The sequence below is a fragment of the Entelurus aequoreus genome, linkage group LG01 (assembly GCF_033978785.1).
Source record: "Entelurus aequoreus isolate RoL-2023_Sb linkage group LG01, RoL_Eaeq_v1.1, whole genome shotgun sequence".
Taxonomy (NCBI): Eukaryota; Metazoa; Chordata; class Actinopteri; order Syngnathiformes; family Syngnathidae; genus Entelurus; species Entelurus aequoreus.
In genome coordinates, this window is record NC_084731.1 from 17,416,163 (window position 1) to 17,441,645 (window position 25,483).

The 25,483-nt window shown below is 38.3% G+C and overlaps 1 long non-coding RNA gene and 1 other non-coding gene across 2 annotated transcripts; one reads left to right on the forward strand and one right to left on the reverse strand.

The window, feature by feature from the left end:
- The first annotated feature begins 1,379 nt into the window (after nucleotides 1-1,379).
- Nucleotides 1,380-1,452, forward strand: trnaf-gaa (transfer RNA phenylalanine (anticodon GAA)). The gene has a single exon. It is a non-coding gene; the product is annotated as a tRNA-Phe (tRNA).
- A 16,855-nt stretch (nucleotides 1,453-18,307) lies between these two features.
- On the reverse strand, nucleotides 18,308-24,605 carry LOC133656308 (uncharacterized). The gene is made up of 3 exons (XR_009827125.1): nucleotides 24,479-24,605; nucleotides 24,274-24,375; nucleotides 18,308-18,731 (listed from the first exon to the last, which is right to left on the reverse strand). It is a non-coding gene; the product is annotated as an uncharacterized LOC133656308 (long non-coding RNA).
- Nucleotides 24,606-25,483: the final 878 nt, after the last annotated feature.

A 25,483-nucleotide genomic window follows, 5' to 3' on the forward strand; every position in this document is an offset into this window, starting at 1 on the left:
GCTCTGTTTATTGCAGTTCTGAGTGTTGCTGGGTCGGGTTTGGTTTTGGAATTGGATTGCATTGTTATGGTATTGCTGTGTATTGTTTTGTTGGATTGATTAATTAAAAAAAAAGAAAAAAAAGTAGGAAAAAAAAAGGGAAAAAAATAAATAAATACAATTTAAAAAAATCGATTTTTAAAAAATGAGAATCGATTCTGAATCACACAACGTGAGAATCGCGATTCGAATTTGAATCGATTTTTTCCCACACCCATAATGTATGGTGCATGGACGTATCTCATAATATCTACAAAGTTCAGTGAGCAGGTTGTGTTATGTGCGACCATGTGTTTGGATCTTTTTTTTTTTTGTGCTGGTTGCAGTTTATTTGCACCATGAGTGAAAATGGTTGTATTGATTAGGCCATATTAATAAGACCGTAGACCGGGGGTCGGCAACCCGCGGCTCTAGAGCCGCATGCAGCTCTTTAGCGCCGCCCTAGTGGCTCTCTGGAGCTTTTTCCAAAATGTATGAAAAATGGAAAAAGATGAGGGGGAAAAAAAAAAGTTTTGTTTTAGTATGGTTTCTGTAGGAGGACAAACATGACACAAACCTCCCTAATTGTTATAAAGCACACTGTTTATATTAAACATGCTTCACTGATTCGAGTATTTGGCGAGCGCCGTTTTGTCCTACTAATTTTGGCGGTCCTTGAACTCACCTTAGTTTGTTTACATGTATAACTTTCTCCGACTTCCTATGACGTGTTTTATGCCACTTCTTTTTCTGTCTCATTTTGTCCACCAAACTTTTAACGTTGTGCATGAAGGCACAAAGGTGAGTTTTGTTGATGTTATTGACTTGTGTGGAGTGCTAATCAGACATATTTGGTCACTGCATGACTCCAAGCTAATCGATGCTAACATGCTATTTAGGCTAGCGATATGTACATATTGCATCATTATGCCTCATTTGTAGCTATATTTGAGGTCATTTAGTTTCCTTTAAGTCCTCTTAATTCAATTTATATCCCATGACACACTATCTGTATGTAATATGGCTTTTAATTTTTTGCGGCTCCAGACAAATTTGTTTTTGTATTTTTGGTCCAATATGGCTCTTTCAACATTTTGGGTTGCCGACCCTTGCCGTAGACAGATCTCCTGGCTATCTTCATGGTCATCAATCCGTAATACTACGTCTGACCACACGGTGGTGACGTTACTACTTTAAAGTAATATGTAATCACCATGCGAGTAACACTCATTTTCAACCGTGTCGACTCGCTGACCAGACTGAAGCTACCACTTTACTACACTTGTGCCACTAAATAAGCGTCCCTGGTTATGGTAAAGTGAACTATATTTAAGAAAATTTAACCCAGTACCTGAACACACGCCGAAATAGCTCAGTTGGGAGAGCGTTAGACTGAAGATCTAAAGGTCCCTGGTTCGATCCCGGGTTTCGGCAGGTACGTGTACAAATTTTTAACCGGTAACATACTGTGTATAGCTTTTACCAGCAACACACTAAACTCTGACGTTGCTACCTGATGGGGCCAATGTTTTGTACATTATGGGGTCCAATTTGCCTCAGTCAATCTTTCTTATGCTTTAGACTGAAGATATACAATGAAAGATTTGCACATACTCTTGTTTTTCTTGGTAGAATGCTGTTATTGCACATTGAAGCTTAATTTTCCATTCATAAATACGAATTATAATGCAAAAACTATCAACACAATACCCCACATTGAGTATAACGCTGGAGGGTGCCCTCTTGCGGACATAATGCATTCAACATGAGCTGCCGAAACAGCTCGACCATTTTCTTAATTAGGGCATTTGAGAATTGAAGCCATCCATCCATTTTCTACCGCTTGTCCCTTTCGGGGTGGCGGGGGGTGCTGGAACCTATCTCCCGCATCAAACTCATATATACTGAGGGCCACATCACATTTATGGATTCCCTCAAAGGGCCACATGTAACAGTGACTATATATATAAATATATATATATATATACAGTGAAGTGAAGTGTAATAGCCTTGTTACGCAATTTGCAAAGGCAACTGTTTTTGATTATTATATTTTTTACTAATTGAATTAGACAATTAGATATTTACAGTCAGTGTTTGTTTTTGATAATACAAAAAAATAATACTGAAGGGTAAAATACGCAATTGCATTTGTTTTAACCAATTTTGAAATAAATATATTTAACAAGAAAGTGTTTTTATGTTAATTTTCGGCCTTTTGCAGGCCACATAAATGACGTGGCGGACCACATTAGAACTATGTGGTGTGCCACGTTAAAATGAAGTAGCGGTCCATAATAAAATGATGTGGCGGGCCTTGAGTTTGACACAGTGCAATACATGATTTGATGAGGGCTGACATATGTTTTTGAGTTTAATAGAAATTAAAAAAAGTGAGTATGTCCTCAAAAAGGTACGGAGCCCCTAAAGGGACATGGGGGAAATTTTTTTTAAAATAATTTTTATTTTTTTTAGACATGTATCTCGTGCGCACGAGAAACTTTTTTATAAAGTTATAAAAAAAAAACATTTTATAATTTTTTTAAGACATGTATCTCGTACATGTACAGTACATGTCTAAAAAAAAATAAAAAAAATTTTTATAATTAAAAATACAAATTCTCCTGCGCACGAGAATTTTTATTTTTAATAATTAAAATTAAAAAAGATACATGTCTTTAAAAAATAACAAATTAAAAAATGTTTTTTTTTTATAACTTTATAAAAAGTTTCTCTTGCGCACGAGATACATGTCTAAAAAAATAAAAAATAAAAAAAACTATAAAATGTTATTTTTTTTAATAACATTATAAAAAGTTTCTCTTGCGCACGAGATACATGTCTAAAAAAAAACAAAACAAAAAAAACAAGTTTCTCTTGCGCACGAGATACATGTCTAAAAAAAATAAAAATTATTTAAAAATGTTTTTCCCCCATGTCCCTTTAGGGGCTACGTACTTTTTTGAGGACATAACTCACTTTTTAAAATTTCTATTAAACTCAAAAACATATGTCAGCCCTCATCAAATCATGTATTGCACTGAGTCAAACTCAAGGCCCACCATATCATTTTATTATGGACCGCTACTTCATTTTAATGTGGCACACCACATAGTTCTAATGTGGTCTGCCACATTATTTATGTGGCCTGCAAAAGGCCGAAAATTAACATAAAAACACTTTCTTGCTAAATATATATATACATACATATATATAATATATTTATATATATTTTTTTATTTTTAATACATTTTTTTTTTAGACATGTATCTCGTGCGCATGAGATACATGTCTAAAAAAAAAACTTAAAAAAAATAAATATTGCCCCTATGTCCCTATTTTGGTAATAAAGGGACATTAAAAAAAATAAAAAATAAAATATCTATATATACATATAGTATATTTATATAGAGGTGCATACAAGGTCAAATAAATGACAATAAGATACATAGATACATTTTAAACTATATATACATATATTTTCGACTATATGCAATACCAGTTGATATCAACATGGCTGTATACAGTACGGTGAACTAATAGTAATGGATTAAACTATCTGCATTATATGATAAAAAATATTGCAACACATCACACTTGTTGCAGGAGAGGAAAAGAGAACGAAAAAACCCCACATAATGTTATTTATGACTCAGCCGCGTCCGGGATTCGAACCGCGTTCTCTTCGTCTCATTCCATATATTGTAGTAAATCCAGACTATGGTATATAAGGATATATTGTATGTCCTCTAGGGGGCAGCATATCACCTGCATTGGATGACTGTCTGATCACGTGATAGCACAACAGCTCTGGGGAAAAGAGACCCAGCATGATATTATTATGTCTGAGTCCAATGAAGGTCACATGCAATCGCGTTGTGAAGTTGGCACGTTGTGTAATTCGTAAATAAAAACAAAATACAATGATTTGCAAATACTTTTCAACTTATATTCAATTGAATAGACTGCAGAGACAAGATATTTAATGTTCAAACTGAGAAACTTTATTTTTTTTTTGCAAATAATCATTAACTTTGAATTTAATGGCAGCAACACATTGCAAAAAAGTTGTCACAGGGGCATTTTTACCACTGTGTTACATGGCCTTTCCTTTTAACAACACTCAGTAAACGTTTGGGAACTGAGGAGACACATTTTTGAAGCTTTTCAGGTGGAATTCTTTCCCATTCTTGCTTGATGTACAGCTTAAGTTGTTCAACAGTCCGGGGATCTCCGTTGTGGTATTTTAGGCTTCATAATGCGCCACACATTTTCAATGTGAGACCGGTCTGGACTACAGGCAGGCCAGTCTAGTACCCGCACTCTTTTACTATGAAACCACGCTGTTGTAACACATGGCTTGGCGTTGTCTTGCTGAAATAAGCAGGGGCGTCCATTATAACGTTGCTTGGATGGCAACATATGTTGCTCCAAAACCTGTATGTACCTTTCAGCATTAATGGTGCCTTCACAGATGTGTAAGTTACCCATGTCTTGGGCACTAATACACCCCCATACCATCACAGATGCTGGCTTTTACACTTTACACCTAAACAGTTAGAATGGTTCTTTTCCTCTTTGTTCTGGAGGACACGACGTCCACAGTTTCCAAAAAACAATTAGAAATGTGGACTCGTCAGACCACAGAACACTTTTCCACTTTGCATCAGTCCATCTTAGATGAGCTCGGGCCCAGCGAAGCCGGCGGCATTTCTGGGTGTTGTTGATAAACGGTTTTCGCTTTGCATAGTAGAGTTTTAACTTGCACTTACAGATGTAGCGACGAACTGTAGTTACTGACAGTGGTTTTCTGAAGGGTTCTTGAGCCCATGTGGTGATATCCTTTACACACCGATGCCGTTTTTTGATGCAGTACCGCCTGAGGGATCGAAGGTCACAGGCTTAGCTGCTTACATGCAGTGATTTCTCCAGATTCTCTGAACCTTTTGATGATATTACAGACTGTAGATGGTGAAATCCCTAAATTCCTTGCAATAGCTGGTTGAGAAATGTTGTTCTTAAACTGTTGGACAATTTGCTCACGCATTTATTGACAAAGTGGTGACTCTCACCCCATCCTTATTTGTGAATGACTGAGCATTTCATGGAAGCTGCTTTTATACCCAATCATGGCACCCACCTGTTCCCAATTTGCCTGTTCACCTGTGGGATGTTCCAAATAAGTGTTTGATGAGCATTCCTCAACTTTCTCAGTCTTTTTTGCCACTTTTTTGTTGCAGGCATCAATTTCCAAATGAGCTAATATTTGCAAAAAATAACAAAGTTTTCCAGTTCAAACGTTAAGTACCGTGTCTTTGCGGTCTATTCAATTGAATATAAGTTGAAAAGGATTTGCAAATCATTGTATTCTGTTTTTATTTACCATTTACACAACGTGCCAACTTCACTGGTTTTGGGATTTGTATAAGTTTGAAGAATGTCTCATTGATTTCAATGGGAATTTCCCAAAAATGTGGGAATTTCGGGAAAAGCAGGACATTTTTTGAAAATGGTAAAAAACTTGAATGGTCTGAATGAGTTGAAATGGTTGGTGTTGACATTTTCCAAATCGGTCTAGAAATGTTGAAGTAGTAACATGTTGAATTGAGAAATTGTATTACGGAATTCCTGGAATTTCGTGAAAATTGGGAATTTTTCCAGTTCAAAAAACAACTTCGTTTTTTTGTCCTGATTAAGAGGAATGTTTTGACAGTGGAATGGTTGAAATGCGTTAACAAACGGGGAAGGAGTATTCGCCAGAAAAAAGGGTGGATATAGGGCTGTGGAAAACCAGGAATTCTGGAAAATCCTGGAATTTTGAACTTGGAAGAAGGGAAGTTTGAATTTCCAGAATGGTGGAATGTGTTGAAGGTGGAATGGTTTGAATAGGTTGAAACATGTGGAAATGGTGGAAGTGTGAAAAATGGCCAATTCGTTTTGAATGGGAAAAATGTCCCGGAAAACCTGGAATTCTGCGATTTTTGGGGAATTTTTCAAGGGAAATTGCATTTTTTCGTATTTTCAAGATGAAAAGATTAGGTGAGGTCATTCCAAAATAATGTTTCTCCACCATATTTGAATGTTTAACACGTCACATTATGCAGTAAGACACATCTCTTCATGTTACCAGAATGACCTTCCACGGAAAACAATGATGTCCAGCGGTCCAGAGGAGGACTCGCCAAGAGCGTGCTGGTGTGCCCCCGGATAAAGAGCCGTTTGTCCGTGTGGTTACATAACGACCGCCGGGCCGTGAGCTGACGTGGAGGTGAGGACAAGAACTTATTGTAGCACAAGGACCCTCCAGTCACTGCACATCACCGCTTCCTCAATAGCTTGCCACGAAGATAAAGTACAGTCTGTTTTCTCTCTCACAAGTCTTTCCTTTGATGAAAGCAAAGTTATCATCACTATGTGATTTTGAAGAATCCCTTCCATCATTCAATACAATCTGTCCATGGCAAACTACCAAAACAACAGACAAACCTCAATTTGGAGTTTAACCAAAGTTTCAGCTACGTACACACGCTAGTCACCTAATTAAATATTCAAACACAGTGTTACTGTTCAAACTGTGTAGCGTTACTAAATACCGTATTTCCTTGAATAGCCGCAGGGGCGCTAATTAATTTAAAACCTCTTCTCACTCCTGCGGTTACCAAAACCATGCGGAATGAGCAAGCATGCTCTAATTATTTTAAAACCTCTTCTCACTCCGGCGCATACCTTATCATGAAAAACACATTTAATAAAAAAAACGTTATTATGATCTTACCTTTACTTGTAGATGGGTCCATGTGCAGCTGCTTCTGATCAAAGGCAGTCTTTCTCATCTTTCTTCAATTTTAAAAGTCTCTGGAGATATTCCTTTAATTATTACCTCCTGCTTCGATTGAAAGTCCAGTTTAGAAAACGGTTTTATTTTAGATATGTAATCCTCCATGTTAAAAGTGCAAGCAAACAATTGCTGCATGCTTGCTGCTTGTTGTCTTCTTCTGCAGTACCTGTCTCCTGCAGTACTGGTAGTCGCAAGAAGGATCACTAGCGCCCTCTACCACCTGGAGGCGGGAGTCATTTAATGACTCATATTTGACCCGGCGGAAGTGCCAAGCATGCGCTAATTATTTTGCGAAACGAGTTTGACCCGGCTGTAATTCTAGGCAGGCGAATACTATATTCCCGGCGCCAATTCAAGGAAATACGGTATATTTGTTAAATAAAACCTCTGCCGTGTTTTTAATGAATATTCAGGCCTATTACGCCAGTGTTTTTCATTTTCAACCTTTTGTGAGCCAAGGCACATTTTTTGCGTTGAAAAAATGCGGAGGCACACCACCAGCAGAAATCATTAAAAAACAAACTCAGTTGACAGTAAAAAGTAATTGTCGTAATTGTTGGATATGACTTTAAACCATAACCAAGCATGCATCACTATAGCTCTTGTCTCAAAGTAGGTGTGCTGTCACCACCAGTCACATCACCCTTGACTTAATTGGAGTTTTTTGCTGTTTTCCTGTACGTAGTGTTTTAGTTCTTGTCTTGCGCTCCTATTTTGGTGGCTTTTTCTCTTTTTTTGGTATTTTCCCGTAGCAGTTTCATGTCTTCCTTTGAGCGATATTTACAGTTAAATGTTAAATTTAAAGGCCTACTGAAACCCACTACTACCGACCACGCAGTCTGATAGTTTATATATCAATGATGAAATCTTAACATTGCAACACATGCCAATACGGCCGGGTTAACTTATAAAGTGCAATTTTAAATTTCCCGCTAAACTTCCGGTTGAAAACGTCTATGTATGATGACGTGTGCGCGTGACGTCAATGGTTGAAACGGAAGTATTCGGACACCATTGAATCCAATACAAAAAGCTCTGTTTTCATCTCATAATTCCACAGTATTCTGGACATCTGTGTTGGTGAATCTTTTGCAATTTGTTTAATGAACAATGGAGACTGCAAAGAAGAAAGCTGTAGGTGGGATCGGTGTATTAGCGGCTGGCTGCAGCAACACAACCAGGAGGACTTTGACTTGGATAGCAGACGCGCTATCCGACGCTAGCCACCGACTGCACGGATGATCGGGTGAAGTCCTTCATCGCTCCGTCGATCGCTGGAACGCAGGTGAGCACGGGTGTTGATGAGCAGATGAGGGCTGGCTGGCGTAGGTGGATAGCTAATGTTTTTAGCATAGCTCTGTGAGGTTCCGTTGCTAAGTTAGCTTCAATGGCGTCGTTAGCAACAGCATTGTTAAGCTTCGCCAGGCTGGAAAGCATTAACCGTGTATTTACAGGTCCATGGTTTAATAGTATTGTTGATCTTCTGTCTATCCTTCCAGTCAGGGGTTTATTTATTTTGTTTCTATCTGCAGTTAAGCCCGATGCTATCACGTTAGCTCCGTAGCTAAAGTGCTTCGCCGATGTATTGTCGTGGAGATAAAAGTCACTGTGAATGTCCATTTCGCGTTCTCGACTCTCATTTTCAAGAGGATATAGTATCTGAGGTGGTTTAAAATACAAATCCGTGATCCACAATAGAAAAAGGAGAGAGTGTGGAATCCAATGAGCCAGCTTGTACCTAAGTTACGGTCAGAGCGAAAAAAGATGCGTCCTGCACTGCATTCTAGTCCTTCACTCTCACGTTCCTCATCCACGAATCTTTCATCCTGGCTCAAATTAATGGGGTAATCGTCGCTTTCTCGGTCCGAATTGCTCTCGCTGCTGGTGTAAACAATGGGGAAATGTGAGGAGCCCTTCAACCTGTGACGTCACGCTACTTCCGGTACAGGCAAGGCTTTTTTATCAGCGACCAAAAGTTGCGAACTTTATCGTCGATGTTCTCTACTAAATCCGTTCAGCAAAAATATGGCAATATCGCGAAATGATCAAGTATGACACATAGAATGGATCTGCTATCCCCGTTTAAATTTAAAAAAATAATTTCGGTAGGCCTTTAAATAATAATGTTAAAATGTAATCTTAAATTTAAACGTTAAATCTAAATGTCACTTCTAAATGTAATGTTCAATGTAAATGTAATGTTAAATCTAAATCTAATGTTAAAAGTTGTAAATAAATGTTAAATTCAAATCAATCACAATTCAGTCAGTTTATTCACACTTTTTTTCTAGCTGATATATTTTGAATAGTTAGCTCATTTTGCATGGTGAATCTAAATGTTAATAAATATAAACCTACATGTTAACTATACATGTTCAATCTAAATCTAATGTTGAAAAAAATGTTAAATCTAAATGTGAAGTCTAAATTTAATTTTAAATAAATTCTTAAATTTAAATGTTACATGTACATGTAATGTTACATCTACATCTAATGTAAATGTTAAAAATAAATGTTAAATTTAAATATTAATAAGGTTAAAATTTAATCTTAAATTTAAATGTTAAATTTAATGTTAAATATGAAATTTTATGTTTAGTTTAGTTTATTATTTCTTCAGTCAGTGGTCAACAAAATAAACAAACAGTTTTACATAAACAAACAGTTGTACATTCATAAATTGAAAATGTTGCAGACCGAAAGGATTTATGCTGAATTCGAACACTTATTGCGCCTAACTCTATAAACAATGTCAAATACAAGATGAGCTTAATATGTTAAATATTAACTTTAACTTTAAATGTTAAATGTCTCGCCAAGTTCAAAGCTAAATCCCCGTTCCCACAAATCTCCGACTCCTGTGTTGTGAAGAGAATGTGTAGTGAGGGAAAGGAACCAATATGGAAAATGGAAATGTAACATATAAAAGAGGGGGCCCACATCAGCAACTAAATAGTGACTTCCCCCTAACTCTGCACTTTTTTTGTCCTCTAATCCACAAGGCCACTGAAGGCATCCTCTTTAGACCAGATCTGATGTATTATACATTTTATATTTAACATTTATATTGACCAATTGTGACTGAGTTAAATGTGAGAAAAGTAGTGTAAATGTGAGCTAAATATGTCAAATATACAGGCAAGAAAAGTGTGATTGAATTTTTACATTTGGCACCCTGTACAGAAGCACCTTAATGTGATCCTTCCCTTGTTGTCTTGGCTATATTTTGGGCCATTGTCTTCTTCTTCGTTTGGATACAGATGTTGATTAGAGGTGTAAACACTGTAGAGCCGGGCAAGTGTTTAACAGCCAACTGACCCAAGCTCTCGTCCACAGCTGCCAGACCACGATTCCCATGGTCTGCTCTCTTCCAACCATTGTCATGCTGAAAGAACTGGCCACAACCCAACTTTGCTCAGCAGAGGTTAAATCCAGGCAACCGGACTCTCGTTTGTTGACAATGTTTCGCCCTTTCACCAAAAAAGGCTTCTTCAGTTCAGCATTTTAGGGTGTGTCCCCTAGGGGTTGTTGTTGCTGTCAATGACCGTCATGCATGCCAAAGGTCTTTCACCATCCTGGTGGCAAAACAACTCATTAGTGGCAATCTTTGGGGAGTGAGATCCAAGGACAAAGTTGTCTTCAAAAGGACTGTCCCTTGTTTTTGGGATGAAAATGCAGTGCTGACTCTGGGAACTGCCCTCCTATGTTGTGCTAAGGGTTTGTGTAGGTGTTGTTGGTCTCTCCAATCTGGAGGTCTTTGCACTCCTTGCCATTTATTGTACGGTATACCGGTACTAGTATAGTATCGCGGTACTAAAGAATCAAAAACTGTAGTATACTCTGTTTGAAAAGTGCCGGTTCGCCATATATTTTTTTTTTACAGTGACATTGCTGGTTTTACGAGCAGAGGAGCATGTTCGGCAGCGCACAATCACGGAGTATTTACCAGCAAGACACTGTGTAGACCGAAAAGGGAGAATGGACGCATTTTGTCTTTAAAAACTAACGATAAAGGTGAAGCTCTAACACTGAAACGCCCACAGGAGGAGGTGCTTTAAAACAAGCTTCTGGCAAACCTCTGGTTACATTTTTGACCACTCTTGGCAAAATTAGTGCTAAATGTTTTGGTTTTCTGACATGGACTTGTTTCTTCAGCATTGTCCAAATGGACAAAGATAAGACCTTCTGGAGGAAAGTTCTGTGGTCAGACGAAACAAAAATGGAGCTGTTTGGCCACAATACCCAGCAATATGTTTGGAGGAGAAAAGGTGAGGCCTTAAATCCCAGGAATACCATGCCTACTGTCAAGCATGGTGGTGGTAGTATTATGCTCTTGGCCTGTTTTGCTGCCAATGGAACTGGTGCTTTACAGAGAGTAAATGGGACAATGTCACGGTCGTGGCTGCATGGAGCTTCTGAAATCCGGTTTTGAATGTACGGGTAAAGCCACCCACAATCTTTTGCCCTGACCTATAGGCACTTTCCGTTTGATTTAAATCCTCCGCCGGATCACGCGGAAATGTTGGCCTTTTATTGTTGTGGCCCACACACACAAAAGATGCAACACATTTTGGACTTGGTACCATCTTTAATCATGGGGGTACCCAGGGCTGTGAGTCTTTTGGCACCTACCTATTCGATTCGATTCTTGGGGGTAACAATTCGATCCAGAATCGATTCTCAATTTAAAACAATTTTTGATTCTAAATTCATACTTTTTTTTAATAAACAAAAATTAAGCTGTTTGGCCACAATACCCAGCAATATGTTTGGAGGAGGTGAGGCCTTTAATCCCAGGAACACCATGCCTACCGTCAAGCATGGTGGTGGTAGTATTACGCTCTTGGCCTGTTTTGCTGCCAATGGAACTGGTGCCTTTACAGAGAGTAAATGGGACAATGAAAAAGGAGGATTACCTCCAAATTCTTCAGGACTACCTAAAATCATCAGCCCGGAGGTTGGGTCTTGGGCGCAGTTGGGTGTTCCAACAGTCCATGTCAAAAGTGGTAAAGGAATGGCTAAATCAGGCTAGAATGAAGGTTTTAGAATGGCCTTCCCAAAGTCCTGACTTAAACGTGTGGACAATGCTGAAGAAACAAGTCCGTGTCAGTAAACCAACAAATTTAGCTGAACGGCACCAATTTTGTCAAGAGAAGTGGTCAAAAATTCAACCAGAAGCTTGTGGCTACCAAAAGCGTCTTATTGCAGTGAAACTTGCCAAGGGACATGTAACCAAATATCAATATTGCTGTATGTATACTTTTGACCCAGCAGATTTGCTAATAATAAATTCATAAAAGAACTAAACTTCATGAATGTTTTTTGTGACCAACAAGTATGTGGTCCAATCACTCTATCACAAAAAAATATAAGAGTTGTAGAAATGATTGGAAACTCAAGACAGCCATGACATTATGTTCTTTACAAGTGTATGTAAACTTTTGACCACGACTGTACGTGACTATGTTAAACCCCACTGACAAGTAGGATAGCTTTAATTTAATTTCCTATTCAAATGACTCACTTTGAGAGCAACAAAAAGCCCACCAGAACCCTCATATGGGCACGCAGTACGTGTAACTGGACACACGTGCCTCAGCACAGTAAAATGTGCACCCTCCTGCAGTGTGACGCATGCGACGTAGAGCCCAGTGATATTAAAATGCAGCCCGCCAGCTAATTGCTGCTTCCCCCCCCCCCCACCCCCTAATGTGTCACTTATTTTTAGGGAGGACTAAATGTAAAGTCACAAGTGGAAGTGAGCAAATGATATATGGCAGTGCGTTGACATGGCAAATGCAGTCAGGATAAGCTTGGATACAAATAGAAGTAAAAGTATGCTCTATACGTAAATATTAATATCTTGTATATCTGCACTATTTATACTAATCTTGTAGTGGACATGACGCAACACAGAAGTGTGTATGACTCCTCACCGATGATGTATGTCACATTCCCATCCATCACAGACAAGCGTTCATACGGTATGCACACGTTGTATGATATGCACACAGTGTACACTCCAAGAACATTATGCAATTATTTAGGGGTGTAACGGTACACAAATATGTCGGTTCGGTACGTACCTCGGTTTAGAGGTCACGGTTCGTTCATTTTCGGTACAGTAAGAAAACAACAAAATATACATTTTTGGGTTATTTATTTACCAAATTTGCAAAATCTTCCACCAAAAATAGTGGAATATTTGATGTGAAGTAATCGGAACCTTGGATAGGTCTAGGGCTGCAACTAACGATTAATTTGATAATCGATTAATCTGTCGATTATTACTTCGATTAATCGATTAATAATCGGATACAAGAGACAAACTACATTTCTATCCTTTCCAGTATTTTATTGGGGGAAAAAACCCAGCATACTGGTACCATACTTGTTTTGATTATTGTTTCTCAGCTGTTTGTACATGTTGCAGTTTATAATAAAGGTTTATTAAAAAAAATAAATAAAATAAAATAAAAAAATTTTTAAAATTGCCTCTGCGCATGCGTATAGCATAGATCCAACGAATCGATGACTAAATTAATCGCCAACTAATTTTATAATCGATTTTTATGGATTAGTTGTTGCAGCCCTACATAGGTCAATAATTCATAATAACATTGATTTTGATTCAATATTATGTTTTGAGCAACAGCTTTGTTTTATTAGTCAACATTGCAACTTTTTATAAATTACATTCAACCTTTAAGCTTTTTTATTTCACTTTCGTTATGTTTTTGTTTATTTGAATAGTATTTTTAGAATGTGCCGTGGGCCTTTAAAACATTAGCTGTGGGCCGCAAATGGCCTCCGGGGCACACTTTTGACACCCCTGCTATAGATAATAAAAAATTAAATCTGATAAATCTATGGATAAAAAGCAGAGCCTGGCGACGCATGTGCGTTTATCATAACTCTCTCTCTCTCTCAGTCTCTGCCCCTCCCTCACCAATGCTGCTGCGCGCACAATTTGTTTTGTTTTTAACCCCTTCTTAACCCTGAACGTACATTGAAAATACACGCAACCCTAACTCAAAATGCGGGACATTTGAGGCATTTAAGAAACCCCGCCCTGACAGCTCCGCAAAAGAGGACATGTCCGGTGAAAAGAGGACGTATGGTCAGTCTATCCTAGCCCGTTAGCTGCTAGCATGCCGTGTGTTGTGCCTCGTGTGCATTGTTTACACAACGTGCGTTACGCTACTTAATATGTCCATGTGGAAACTCGTTCGGTACACCTCCGCACCGAACCGGAACCCCCGTACCGAAACGGTTCAATACAAATACACGTACCGTTACACCCCTACTATTATTACATGGTAAAAAAAGTATGTATAATGAAAGAATGCTGCAGAATTATTCATCAAAATGTGTACCTATGCATACCGCTGTAAAAATCCTTTAACTCAGTGGTCCCCAACCTTGTTTGCACCATGGACCGGTTTAATGTAGGCATTATTTTCAGCGACCGGCTTCTTTCCACTTGTGCCAGATAAATACAGCAAAAATAAGTGCATGAAAAACACAACTCACTATAACGCGGAATTAGTGGGAGCCCTGGGCTTGTTTCTTTGCAATGAAATGCAGATGGAAATGGGTTTTCTTATCTGGTTAAATAAAGGTTCTATCTATGTAATGAGTGCGAATGTTGTCTGTCTATCTGTGTTGGCCCTGTGATGAAGTGGCGACTTGTACCCCGCCTTCCGCCCGAATGCAGCTGAGCTAGGCTCCAGCACCCTCCGCGACCCCTAAAGGGACAAGCGGTAGAAAAATAGATGGATGTTAATTAATGTGCATTGTATCTTGTCACCAAATTTTAACAAATATAACAAATGGCAACTTCCTGTGAGGAGTTGTATTGTACATCTATAAACAAGCTTATTGTAGTCCAACTGGTTTTCACTGAGGGCCACATCGCAGTTGTGGCTGCCCTGAGAGGGCCGCTTCCGCTTGTAACCGTGAATAATTTATATATAAATGTATGAGGATTCACCTCAAGGTATTATCATAAGATTTGCTTCTGCATTTGATTATATATATATATTTTGTTAAATCTTTAGATTTTGCAGGAAAACAACTGGCAGCTCAGTTGCTACAGTTTAACTGTAAAAATGATGATGTTTTTTACAGCACATTACTGTAAATGGAAAAAGGGTACTTTAGTTTTTGTGCGACAAAATCCTAGCAACTGAGCTGCCAGTTTTTTTTACTGTAAATTCTACGGTATTGTTATTTTTACAGTGTACAGTTGGATGGAAAACTTGCTTTGAAATCATCAGTCAAGCACATTTTGTCATTATTATTTTAACAAAAATAGTTTGAAATGTATGATAGTATTACAGTGTTTCCCATAAACTGCCAAGATACCTGTGGCGGTGGGGGCATGGCTATGGGCGTGGTCACCATGTCATCATCGAGTAATTTGTATAATTTACTACAATGATATGATTTTCTCTAAAAAGGCTCAAAAAATGTACACTTACTAATTAATAACAGTTTTGTTTTAAACGTCCATCCGTCCATCCATCCATCCATTTTACAATATAATTACAACACTTTATGTACATATTAATATACAGATTTGAACAATAAGTTATTCACTGAAATATATTTATTAATTGTGGTTCTTACAAAAAATATATCTTATAAAATATAAAAGCTAAAATGTCTTTTAAAGCTCTGCCCCTTTAATTAGTGCATACTAAATAATTTAAATTTAGCCTACTACTACAACCATATTATTTACCAGCAACATAAAGTGAAACAGAGGCAGAGGTGTCCTGCCACAGTCAGTAACAAATTAACAGAAAACAGTAGTGGTCAAATACAAATAAGGCAACAAGAGAAGTATCCTACACTTCTCTTTTGTAAAGTAAATCTGAACAGCCTATATGGGCATCATATATGATTTTCCTGAGAAGCTGGACAGGACATAAAAACAAAAAAAAATCTATTTGTGGCGGACGCAATTCTTTCGTGGCGGGCCGCCACAACCGCCACAAATAAATGAATGTGTGGGAAACACTGTATTATATTTATTTGTTGCATTATTAGTAGAGATGTCCGATAATGGCTTTTTTGCCGATATCAGATATTCCGATATTGTCCAACTCTTATATACCGATTCCGATATCAACTGATACCGATATATATAGTCGTGGAATTAACACATTATTATGCCTAATTTTGTTGTGATGCCCCGCTGGATGCATTAAACAATGTAACAATGTTTTCCAAAATAAATCAACTCAAGTTATGGAAAAAAAATGCCAACATGGCACTGCCATATTTATTATTGAAGTCACAAAGTGCATTATTTTCTTTAACATGAGCTTGGAATTTTGGACATGCTCTCCCTGAGAGAGCATGAGGAGGTTGAGGTGGGGGGTGGGGGGGGGGGGTGTATATTGTAGCGTCCCCGAAGAGTTAGTGGTGCAAGGGGTTCTGGGTATTTGTTCTGTTGTGTTTATGTTGTGTTACGGTGCGGATGTTCTCCCGAAATGTGTTTGTCATTCTTGTTTGGTGTGGGTTCACAGTGTGGCGCATATTTGTGACAGTGTTAAAGTTGTTTATACGGTCACCCTCAGTGTGACCTGTATGGCTGTTGACCAAGTATGCTTTGCATTCACTTGTGTGTGTGAAAAGCCGTAGATATTATGTGATTGGGCCGGCACGCAAAGGCAGTGCCTTTAAGGTTTATTGGCGCTCTGTACTTCTCCCTACGTCCGTGTACCACTCCGTACAGCGGCGTTTTAAAAAGTCATAAATTTACCTTTTTGAAACCGATACCGATAATTTCCGATATTACATTTTAAAGCATTTATCGGACATCTCTAATTAATACATTATATTACATTTTAAAAGATATTCAATTGCATGCAATACATGTATTTTTTTCCGTCAAAATGGAAAGAACTAAAACATTTTGTAAAGTACTTAATTGACACATATTTCAACGTTTTTGCGGGCCACATTAAATATCGTGGCGGGCCAGATCTGGCCCCCGGGCCTTCAGTTTGACACATTTGGTCTAGCGGGACAGAGAAAATGCAGTCGATTATCAATTATTTAATGCAAATGCGTCACGGACCGGTGGTTGGGGACCTGTAACTAATCAAATTGAAAGACGGCAGTGGAACAAGAGCAGGACTAGCACCCAGCGACCGATTTCACACACGCCAGACTCTTTCGCCATCTCGGCTTCACGGCTAAGCTGGAGCAAAAGGAGCGTCCAGGGATAATCTGTTCTTGTGATGGTTCATTAGAGTAATTAGGAGGTCAGTGTAAATTAGTTTGACAGGGGCAAGTGTGTGTGTGTGTGTGTGTGAGGGTGAGGACGACAAGAGCCGCAGGCCAGGCAGACGCTCGGGCCACAGCGTCACTGACACGCGCTTATATAACGCTCTAATTATGACACCGATTCTGTGTGCAAGGTGTGTGCTTTCACATAAGATGCCCTTCTGACTCAAGTTGGCTTAAGACTGCACACGAACATGGGTGGGGTTTAGTGTGCGTGTGTGAGTGACAAGAGGATTTTGTCAATTGATGAATTGAGATTGGAATTAGGCTGGCGTTTGATTGCGTCACCCAGAACCTCTTCTTCTGGTGACAAGTCTTCTTTCTCGTCGGGTTCTTAAAAGGGAACTGCACTTCTTGGGGAATTTTGCTTATACACCCCCATACCATCACAGATGCTGGCTTTTCAACTTTGCGCCTATAACAATCCGGATGGTTCTTTTCCTCTTTGGTCTGGAGGACACGACGTCTACAGTTTCCAAAAACAATTTGAAATGTGGACTCGTCAGACCACAGAACACTTTTCCACTTTGTATTAGTCCATCTTAGATGAGCTCAGGCCCAGCGAAGCCGACGGCGTTTCTGGGTGTTGTTGATAAACGTTTTTCGCCTTGCATAGGAGAGTTTTAACTTGCACTTACAGATGTAGTGACCAACTGTAGTTACTGACAGTGGGTTTCTGAAGTGTTCCTGAGCCCATATGGTGATGTCCTTTACACACTGATGTCGCTTGTTGATGCAGTACAGCCTGAGGGATTGAAGGTCACGGGCTTAGCTGCTTACATGCAGTGATTTCTCCAGATTCTCTGAACCCTTTGATGATATTACGGCGCGTAGATGGTGAAATCCCTAAATTCCTTGCAATAGCTGGTTGAGAAAGGTTTTTCTTAAACTGTTCAACAATTTGCTCAGGCATTTGTTGACAAAGTGGTGACCCTCGCCCCATCCTTGTTTGTGAATGACTGAGCATTTCATGGAATCTACTTTTATACCCAATCATGGCACCCACCTGTTCACCTGTGGGATGTTCCAAATAAGTGTTTGATGAGCATTCCTCAACTTTATCAGTATTTATTGCCACCTTTCCCAACTTCTTTGTCACGTGTTGCTGGCATCAAATTCTAAAGTTAATGATTATTTAAATGTATTTATTTTTTTATCAGTTTGAACATGAAATATGTTGTCTTTGTAGCATATTCAACTGAATATGGGTTGAAAATTATTTGCAAATCATTGTATTCCGTTTATATTTACATATAACACAATTTCCCACCTCATACGGAAACGGGGTTTGTACATGTGATTTTTTATTTTTAATAAATTCTAAAAACTATTCACATTGTCATTATGGGGTATGTAGAATTTTAGGCTTTAACATAACAAAATGTGGGAAAAGTGAAGTGCTGTGAATACTTTCAAGAGTCAGTAATTCCTGAACGCATGGGAAGAACACTACAACTGCTTTTCTACTGTACGGTTTGTTTCAGCCATGGTGGTGGTGTAATCGTACACTCTGCTGCCATTTGTGCTCCCCGGTCGGGGCCCCAACTCCCCGGAGATGTCCAGTCCGGCTCCAACCCTGCACAAATGGGAACGTTGCATGTCAGAAGGGCATGCGGTATAAAAACAAAGGCTGGCTGTGGCAACCCTTGAAAATACAAAATAAAATAACAGCCTGCTTAAACGTGTGACAAGTTTTATCAGATTTGATGAATCAAAGGTGCTTTTATCCCTGCCCAAGAAAACAAATGGCTGTTTTTGACTTAATCAAGATTTAAAATGTCTGCACGGAGCAAAAAAGTGGAAATAACACAACACATGATGCTGGTTTATTTCCAAGTGTGTTTAATTGATTTAAGTAGGGTTGTGCTATTGGACTCATGCAATCCTCATTTGTAGGCATCTGTTCTTCATTTCAACGGATCTGGCTTCAGCGGTGGTCAATTTATCTTTATAATTATGTGCATAATATGCATTTATTATAATAATGATGTCTTGCAATATGAAATAATCAAATAAGTACAATAAGTGTTGAATTTTTTTTTTCTTCACAACAGTAGTTTTCTCCCATGGTGAGTCTATTGTAGGGCTGGGCGATATATCGAATATAATAATAATAATAATAATAATAATAGATTTTATTTGTAAAAAGCACTTTACATTGAGTAAACAACCTCAAAGTGCTACAGTGTATTAAAAAAATAAAAATATAATAAAAAAAAAATTAAAAAAAAAACTAGAACAGCCAAATAGCTAAAACTACTATACATATAGCTAAAACTAGTATGCATATAGCTAAAACTAGTATGCATTAGGGCTGCAACAACTAATCGATTAAATCGATTAAAATCGATTATTAAAATAGTTGCCGATTAATTTAGTCATCGATTCGTTGGATCTATGCTATGCGCAGAGTTTTTTATTTATTTATTTTTTTAATAATTTTTTTTTTTTTTTACTAAACCTTTATTTATAAACTGCAACATTTACAAACAGCTGAGAAACAATAATCAAAATAAGTATGGTGCCAGTATGCTGTTTTTTTTCAATAAAATACTGGATAGGATAGAAATGTAGTTGGTCTCCTATATCCGATTATTAATCGATTAATCGAAGCAATAATCGACAGATTAATCGATTATCAAATTAATCGTTAGTTGCAGCTCTAGTATGCATATATCTAAAAAAAAGGCTTTTTAAAAAAGAAGGGTTTTAAAGCATTTTTTAAAATCATCCACAGTCTGTGGTGCCCTCAGGTCGTCAGGGAGAGCGTTCCACAGACTGGGAGCGGCGGAGCAGAAAGCCCGGTCTCCCATTGTTCGTAGCTTTGTCCTCGGAGGTTGGAGGAGGTTAGCCTGTCCGGAGCGGAGGTGTCGTGTGGAGGATTTGGGGGTGAGTAGTTCTTTGAGGTAGAGGGGGGCATTTCCATGGAGGCACTGGTGGATTAGTAGGGAGACTTTGTATTCAATCCTGAGTGGAACAGGAAGCCAGTGAAGGGATTTGAGAGTTGGTGTGATATGGTCATATTTCCACACTCTCATCAGGATCCTAGCAGCACTATTCTGTATGTATTGCAGCTTCTGGATGTTCTTGCTGGGGATCCCGACAAGAAGTGCGTTGCAGTAGTCTAGCCTTAGGCAGATATACTCGATATATCGCGGGTTTGTCTCTGTGCGATACAGAAAATGACTATATCGTGATATTCGAGTACACGTTCTCACGCAGTTGCTTTTAGCTGCGAGCATTACACTACAGGCTTTTATCACTCTTTCTTGTCTCTCCTCACAGAGACATAAAACAAGCGCACCTTCTTACATACGTCACATACTGTAGCGCGTGCAACGTCATACGCCCTCGCCGAGCAGAGAGGTAGCGGCATGGGTAACGTTAGCTGTGATGCTAGCGGAGCGGTGCGAGTGGTAATACGGGAGAGAGAAGGTGCGAATCTGGTAACAAATGAAGGAAGAAGAATTAATTCCCAAGAAAAACAGTACGGGGTCCATCGTCTGGCGGTGGTTTGGCTTCAAGCGGGAAGATGTTGAACAGACAACAGTAATATGTCAAGTATGCGGCAAAAGCGTTGCTACAAAAAGTAGCATTACTGCTAATGTGTAGCATCATTTGAAAAGTCACCCGCTAGAGAATGAAGAGTGCTTGAAACTCCGCATGTCAACATCTCCGGCCGGTGCCACACCCACAAAATGCCCAAGCAACCATTTCCACATCAACACCGTATGAAACAAATAGTCAACAACAGAAGGAGATAACGTCCGCAGGAACCTACCACATAGCGAAGGACATACACTATTTGATTTCCTATTATGCAGCTCATTTTTATTTGACAGTTATTGAAATATCTTGTGTGACATCATGCACAAAAGTCCACTAATATCTTGTTTTAAAATGTCTCTGACAATCTTGCACTTTCTGTTTTGGAAATGACATGAATGTTTGTGCCACTGCTTAGTAACTGTTCAATAAATACACTTTTGCTAAATTGACTTAGTTGTGATTTCCCTCTCTGCATGAAAGTTTAAAATGAGCATTTATTAATGCAGTATGAAGAAGAATGTTTTAATATATACACATAGAATCATCATACTGCTGTGATTATATGCATCAAGTGTTCATTTCAGGCTAAGGCAAAATATCGAGATATATATCGTGTATCGCGACATGAGCTAAAAATATCGAGATTAGGGCTGCAACTAACAACTAATTTGATAATCGATTAATCTGTCGATTATTACTTCGATTAATCGATTAATAATCGGACAAAGGAGACAAACTACATTTCTATCCTTTCCAGTATTTTATTGAAAAAAACCCAGCATACTGGCACCATACTTATTTTGATTATTGTTTCTCAGTTGTTTGTAAATGTTGCAGTTTAAAAATTAAGGTTTATAAAAAAAAATAAAAAAATAAAAAAAGTAGCCTCTGCGCATGCGCATAGCATAGAGCCAACGAATCGATGACTAAATTAATCGCCAACTATTTTTATAATCGATTTTAATCGATTAGTTGTTGCAGCCCTAATCGAGATATTAAAAAAAGGCCATATTGCCTAGCCCTAATATATATATATATATATATATATATATATATATATATATATATATATATATATATATATATATATATATATATATACACTACCGTTCAAAAGTTTGGGATCACCCAAACAATTTTGTGGAATAGCCTTAATTTCTAAGAACAAGAATAGACTGTCGAGTTTCAGATGAAAGTTCTCTTTTTCTGGCCATTTTGAGCGTTTAATTGACCCCACAAATGTGATGCTCCAGAAACTCAATCTGCTCAAAGGAAGGTCAGCTTTGTAGCTTCTGTAACGAGCTAAACTGTTTTCAGATGTGTGAACATGATTGCACAAGGGTGTTCTAATCATCAATTAGCCTTCTGAGCCAATGAGCAAACACATTGTACCATTAGAACACTGGAGTGATAGTTGCTGGAAATGGGCCTCTATACACCTATGTAGATATTGCACCAAAAACCAGAAATTTGCAGCTAGAATAGTCATTTACCACATTAGCAATGTATAGAGTGTATTTGTTTAAAGTTAAGACTAGTTTAAAGTTATCTTCATTGAAAAGTACAGTGCTTTTCCTTCAAAAATAAGGACATTTCAATGTGACCCCAAACTTTTGAACGGTAGTGTATATATATATATACAGTATATATAAGAAATACTTGAATTTCAGTGAATTACAGCTATATTCAATATCTGCCTAATTCAGAGGTCTCAAGGTTGGCAAGTATGCTTGAAGATGATCTGTAAAACATCATCTATGCAACATTTTGTCCAAAGAACCACCATCACATGTTATGTAGACCACAAGGAAGTCTTTTACATTTAGAAAAAAATCATAACATGACTCCTTTAATGCGCCTTATAATCCAGTGCGCCTTTTGTGTGAAAATAGACCTGACTATAGACCCGCTCATTGGCCGTGCGCCTTATAACCCGGTGCGCCTTATGGTCCGGAAAATACGGTACAAACAATTTCGTCCAAATAATCAAGGGACTTAAAGGCCTACTGAAACCTACTACTACCGACCACGCAGTCTGATAGTTTATATATCAATGATGAAATCTTAACATTGCAACACATGCCAATACGGCCGGGTTAACTTATAAAGTGACTTTTAAAACTTCCCGGGAAATATCCGGCTGAAACGTCGCGGTATGATGACGTATGCACGTGACGAAGTCAGAGTAACGGAAGTTATGGTACCCGTAGAATCCTATACAAAAAGCTCTGTTTTCATTTCATAATTCCACAGTATTTTGGACATCTTTTGCAATTTGTTTAATGAACAATGAAGGCTGCAAAGAAGACAGTTGTAGGTGGGATCGGTGTATTAGCAGCGGACTACAGCAACACAACCAGGAGGACTTTTTTGGAGCGCTAGCCGCGCTAGCCGCCGACCTCACCTTGACTTCCTACGTCTCCGGGCCGCCAAACGCATCGGGTGAAGTCCTTCGTCCTTCTGCCGATCGCTGGAACGCAGGTGAGCACGGGTGTTGATGAGTAGATGAGGGCTGGCTGGCGTAGGTGGAGAGCATAGCTCTGTGAGGTCCCGTTGCTAAGTTAGCTTCAATGGCGTCGTTAGCAGAGCATTGTTAACCTTCGCCAGCCTGGAAAGCATTAACCGTGTATTTACATGTCCACGGTTTAATAGTATTGTTGATTTTCTATCTATCCTTCCAGTCAGAGGTTTATTTTTTTGTTTCTATATGCAGTTAAAGCACGATGCTATCACGTTAGCTCGTAGCTAAAGCATTTCGCCGATGTATTGTCGTGGAGATAAAAGGCACTGAATGTCCATTTTGCGTTCTCGACTCTCATTTTCAAGAGGATATAGTATCCGAGGTGGTTTAACATACAAATCCGTGATCCACAATAAAAAAAGGAGAGTGTGGAATCCAATGAGCCAGCTTGTACCTAAGTTACGGTCAGAGCGAAAAAAGATACGTCCATCACTGTCTCTCAAGTCCTTCACTGTAACGTTCCTCATCTACGAATCTTTCATCCTCGCTCAAATTAATGGGGTAATCATCACTTTCTCGGTCCGAATCTCTCTCGCTCCATTGTAAACAATGGGGAATTGTGAGGAATACTAGCTCCTGTGACGTCACGCTACTTCCGGTACAGGCAAGGCTTTTTTTTATCAGCGAGCAAAAGTTGCGAACTTTATCGTCGATTTTCTCTATTAAATCCTTTCAGCAAAAATATGGCAATATCGCGAAATGATCAAGTATGACACATAGAATGGATCTGCTATTCCCGTTTAAATAAAAAAAAAATCATTTCAGTAGGCCTTTAAATTCAGGTGCGCTCCGGAGCCCGGAAATTACAGTAGTAATTGTGAAAAATATAGACATTTGAAAAAATATGTGTACTGTTTAACCACTATTTATAGCATAAACTAGCTTTTTTTTGGATTGAGACTTTTATTAGTAGATTGCACAGTGAAGTACATATTACGTACAATTGCATGACCACTAAATGGTAACAGCCGAATAAGTTTTATAACTTGTTTAAGTCGGGGTCCACTGGTGGGTTCTTGTTATAATTTTGGGTTTAAAAAAAATATACCTTTGAGCCAACAGTCCCTTTAACGTCGCCATGGCCTCGGTGGAATGGTACACTTAAAAAGTGCCCATCTGGCGGGTCATCCTCCATGAACCAGGAAGTAGCCTATAAAGTACGACAAACAAACAGGTGTGTGCTAGTTACACCGGCTCATTGAAGTTTTGCTGAAACAACAAATCTAATGTGAAGCACTGAAGTAGTCTCCAACCTTTTTCAGTCCTCATAACCTCAGGCGGCCTGGCCCTTTTCTTCCATCCCTGCCACTTATAACTGTAGCTTGCCTGCGCAGTGATGGCGAAGGCTCAATCAAGTGTGCGTAGAGACGCACGGGCGGAAGTGGGCATTCTTTCAAAATAAGATACCCGGAAACCATTTAAAAAGCTTTTTTGATTAATTGAAACTTTTATTAGTAGATTGCACAGTACAGTACATATTCCGTACAATTGACCACTAAATGGTAACACCCGAATAAGTTTTTCAACTTGTTTAAGTCGGGGTCCACGTAAATCAATTCATGGTAAAAGTATGATCAAACTAAGTAGTGATGTGCGATACCACTAGGGATGTCCAATAATGGCTTTTTTTGGCCAATATCCGATATTCCGATAATGTCCAATTCTTAATTACCGATACCGATATCAACCGATACTGATATAAACCGATACCGATATATACAGTCGTGGAATTAACATATTATCATGCCTAATTTGGACAACCAGGTATGGTGAAGATAAGGTCGTTTTTTTAAAAAAATTAATAAAATAAAATAAGATAAATAAATTAAAAACATTTTCTTGAATAAAAAAGAAAGTAAAACAATATAAAAACAGTTACGTAGAAACTAGTAATTAATGAAAATGAATAAAATTAACTGTTAAAGGTTAGTACTATTAGTGGACCAGCAGCACACACAATCATGTGTGCTTACGGACTGTATCCCTTGCAGACTGTATTGATATATATTGATATATAATGTAGGAACTAGAATATTAATAACAGAAAGAAACAACCCTTTTGTGTGAATGAGTGTAAATGGGGAAGGGAGGTTTTTTGGGTTGGTGTAAGTGTATTTATGTTGATTTAATAAAAACAATAAAAAAAACCAATACCAATAATAAAAAAAAAACGATACCGATAATTTGCGATATTACATTTTAAAGCATTTATCGCCCAATATTATCGGCCGATAAATACTTTAAAATGTAGATACTTA